This window comes from Sinocyclocheilus anshuiensis, unplaced genomic scaffold (assembly GCF_001515605.1).
Source record: "Sinocyclocheilus anshuiensis isolate Anshui unplaced genomic scaffold, SAMN03320099.WGS_v1.1 scaffold871, whole genome shotgun sequence".
NCBI lineage: Eukaryota > Metazoa > Chordata > Actinopteri > Cypriniformes > Cyprinidae > Sinocyclocheilus > Sinocyclocheilus anshuiensis.
The window spans coordinates 251,770-256,213 of NW_015542392.1; the positions used below are offsets into that span (position 1 = coordinate 251,770).

Here is a 4,444-nt window from a genome sequence, read left to right on the forward strand (position 1 = left end):
CACATCCACTAAACAGCACAGTCCAGAGCTGTCTGTGTGTGTGTGTGTGTGTGTGTGTGAGAGTGTGTTCATACTCATGTAAGTCATCCGTCCAGCGAGAGCCTCTGCGTCACCTGAGTCTCAAACAAACGACACTTTAAGACGAAGGAAGCAGTCTTTTATTACTAAGTAAACATTTGCCAGAGCACTGCAACACAAAACACATGGGCTGACATTCATGAACTTTAAAAGCTATGTGTACTGTGCAGGTGTGAGAAAGTGGGGAAAACGGGAAGCACAGTTAGACTCGTAAGCGCGACTGTGATGCATTACTAACTAAACCCATCAGAGCTGGCAGACTATGACTGTGTGAAACGCTGCAGCGCTAGTAATCACTCTACACACTACCCTTATATTCAGCTCACATTCTGGGTATAGATTTGATGAAGGGGTTATGTTGAGCTTAACTAGACTTTAATTCAACCTAAACACACACACACACAATGAAAAAAAGACAAAAATATTAATGCTTCTCACACATAACAAACAAACAAAAAATAAAATAAAAAACAAAATAAATAGATAAATATACATTTTTAAAAATGAAATAACTAATTTTTAAACGTTTATATTCTCACAAATTATCATTAACTTATATAAATGATTTGTCAATTAATATTGTTTATTTATTTATTTATACTTATTTTGACATAAAAATATAACATTTTAAACAAAAGAAGTGTGCTTTCTGTTCTTTCAAACAGTAGACATGTTGGATTGCAAACATTTTTTAATTAAAGAAAAATGATGTAGGAATTATTTAGTGTTTAAATATTATTATTATTATTATTATTATTATTATTATTATTATTAAATGTCAATAGTTAATAACTTTAATTGATATTCATATTTTACAAATATTTAAAGTACATTATCAAATTACATTATTAAGTAATATTAATATTTAAAAAGGTAATATTTCATAATAATAATAATAATAATAATTTAACAACAGGTCTGCATTTTAATAGTTCTCTAATGCTGGTCAGTAATTTTTTTTTTAAATAAAATTATTTGAATTAAAGAAACATTTATATATTAAGAATTAAAGTAACAAATCAAAAACAAACAGTCAATATTTAGGTAACAATAAAATGTTGTTTATTAATATCATACAAATATTTTTATATTAATTTTAATTCATATTAATTAAAAAATAACAATAATATTAAGTATATAATATTTCTGCAATATTAATATTCAATAATATTAATATTTCAATAATTAAAAAACTTATTTGCATGTTGCAGTTCTCTAATGTTGGTTAATGTTCACGTGACACGCAGGTAAACAATTAAAACACTAATAATTATTATGGGTTTGCTTCCCCGAGAAATTACATGCACAAAATGCTATCAACACAGAAAATGCCTTGGGTAGAAGTTACATTTTAGTAAAGGCATAAATGTCATAAATGTAAATGCAAATGCCCTCAGAGACTAGAAAGTGGCATAACAAAATACTGTACATCAAGTAATCAAATTCACAACCCTAAATGAGAAAATGTCACTAAGCTTTGAGAAGAATGTCACAGTGATTTCCGACAAATCAAAAACTGATGGGAATTCAAATCAACACAACGGGCATTTTACTTCCGCAGTGTGACATTTTCACAGGAAACAGAGTATTTTGTGAGTTTGCAGTGGATGCTGAGCAAGATGTGAGGCTGAAGGTGGAGTTCAGCTGAGTGTGTGCTGCAGTGTTTGATTGGACGCATGACCTTTGACTGCGGGATGCATTTCCCTGCTGTCCGTGACACAACAGCAGAACCCTCTTCTCCAGCGCTCGTCTGTTTGATTAGAAAGCGCTTCCCATTAAATGAGTGCTCAGCCTCGGACGGAAAACCACTTCACTTCCTCCTGCTTCACGTCCATCTGAGAGACCGCAGCACTTGTTTAAAGGGGTCCTATTATGCTTTTTCACTTTTTCAACTTTAGTTAGTCTGTAATGTTGCTGTTTGAGCATAAAAAAGATCTGCAAAGTTACAAAGCTCAAAGTCGATTTCAAAAGGAGATATTTTATTTAACAGAAACCACTTTTCAAAAACTACAACGAACGACTCGTTTGGACTACAACGCATATTTTCCGGGATTTGTGATATCACAAATATGGACGAATGGGACGAGAGCTGGTTGAGCTGCACTAGAGAATTTAATGCGAAATAAATCAGCGGTGTACAGAAACCCGATTCCTCTTATCTCATGTGCCGTCGTTTACACATGCTATCCGTCAACGATGAGTTACGTCACTCTCGCTGTCGGCTTGTCCAACATCGTCTCTTCCTAAACCACAGATATCTGAAGAACATTGTGCTGCAACAATAACGTAATGGCAAACAGATCCGCAGCCGATCACAACAGAAGTGTACAGCGTTTCCACATCGAAGCGTTTGTGGATTTACGCTGCCTAAACCTCTCCGTCCAAGAGGTTTTCATCTGGCAGCAATAAAACTAATATTAACATGAAATGTGAGGGATTACGACGGTATTTATCAAACTCTTTCCAACAGAATAGAAACAATGAAGGCCTTGAATCAGAGGGGCAGCGTTTGAATCATACGATCCACAACTCAAATAACAGTGTGCTTATGAAACGCAAACACTGACGAGTTCAGCCGGCCAAAAGCATCTCCTGAGATTGGGCTTTGAAGAGAACGCCACTTTTCCGCTGACATTGTTAAATCACGACGTAAACGGCACAGAAATAACGGCTGCGTTCAGAATGAAATACATTCCTATTACTAACTGAATACTATGCAGCAAATACAGTATAAAGACTACTATTCTTTCAAAAATAGCAAGTGAAACAATAGCATTTCACATTTTCATCAGCAATGTTGTTAATGTTACCTAAAAAGCTTTAATTAAAAAAGTAAGAAAAAAAATAAAACTTCAAACGAAAATGAGAAATGTTGCCTTGACCACTAACTGAAATAAAAACTAAAACACGAAAAGTGAAATAAAAAATAAAAGCTAAATATTAATATACAAATATGTATATTAAAAATAACAAAAGCAAATAAATGTACTAAAAAATGTACTAAAATTAAAATAAAAACTTAAATAAAAAGCCAACTCAAAATATGAAAACACACTATAATAACATAAAAAATAATACTAAAATATAATTGGTTGTCACATGACACTGCATATGAGTGGTTATTTAATTATGCTAATTTAACAGTTATTATGAGGTAATTTTTAATAACCAAAACATTTTTAAGAATTCAAATAAAAAAATACTAATTAAATACTAATAACTTTTATTTTAATTTTAAGGCTAAATATAAAAAAATATATAAATATATAATAAAAATTATTTAAAAAAACTACACTTTAAAAAAAATGCAACATAAAATAAAAGTAAACTCAAAATATTAATAAATACTATAATAATATAAAAATAATGCTAAAATATCACTGATTGTCAAATGATCCCATCGCATTGCATATGAGTGGCATCCAGTTATATTTAATTAAAGGGATCATCGGATGCCCATTTTCCACAAGGTGATATGCTTCTTTAGGGTCTTAATGAAAAGTCTATAACATACTTTGGTTAAAATTTCTCAATGGTCCCTTTAAATGCTAATGAGCTCTGCTCACCCCGCCCCTCTCTACCGTGGGGTGATGAGCCGGTCTCATGAGACTGTTTACTTTAGCCGCGGAACTTGCGATTAATGAATCAAAAATTCATTTCTTGTTAATGAATTAAAATAGAGATGTTAAAGGGTTGCTATTATGTTTTTTCACTTTTTCAGCTTTAGTGTAATGTTGCTGTTTGAGCATAAAAAAGAGCTGCAAAGTTACAAAGCTCAAAGTCCACTTCAAAAGGAGATATTTTATTTAACAGAAATCACTTTTCAAAATCTACAACGAACGACTCGTTTGGACTACAACGCATATTTTCCGGGATTTGTGATATCACTCACTATGTCGGAGAAACGCTAAGCTTTCCCAAGGTAGACAAACTTAGAGTGGTTACAATAATCCGGGTTTAAATCGTGCTCAAATTGATTTGATATTGACAGAATATTTACACTGAAGCTCGCAGGCGGCTATGGTAAGGGACGTGACATTTCCCGATCACAACACACACTGGCCCAGCTAACCAATTACAACACACACTGGCCCACAGCACACACTGACCCAGCTAACCAATCACAGCACACACTGGCCCAGCTAACCAAACACAGCACACACTGGCCCAGCTAACCAAACACAGCACACACTGGCCCAGCTAACCAAACACAGCACACACTGGCCCAGCTAACCAAACACAGCACACACTGGCCCAGCTAACCAAACACAGCACACACTGGCCCAGCTAACCAATCACAGCACACACTGGCCCAGCTAACCAATCACAGCACACACTGGCCCAGCTAACCAATCACAGCACACAC

At 34.0% G+C, this 4,444-nt stretch overlaps 1 protein-coding gene across 2 annotated transcripts in view; it reads right to left on the reverse strand.

Annotated features, from left to right (window-relative positions):
• LOC107692800 (signal peptide, CUB domain, EGF-like 3) overlaps positions 1-4,444 on the reverse strand; it is a 121,520-nt gene that overhangs the window by 65,513 nt on the left and 51,563 nt on the right. The gene's annotated exons all lie outside the window — the stretch shown is intronic.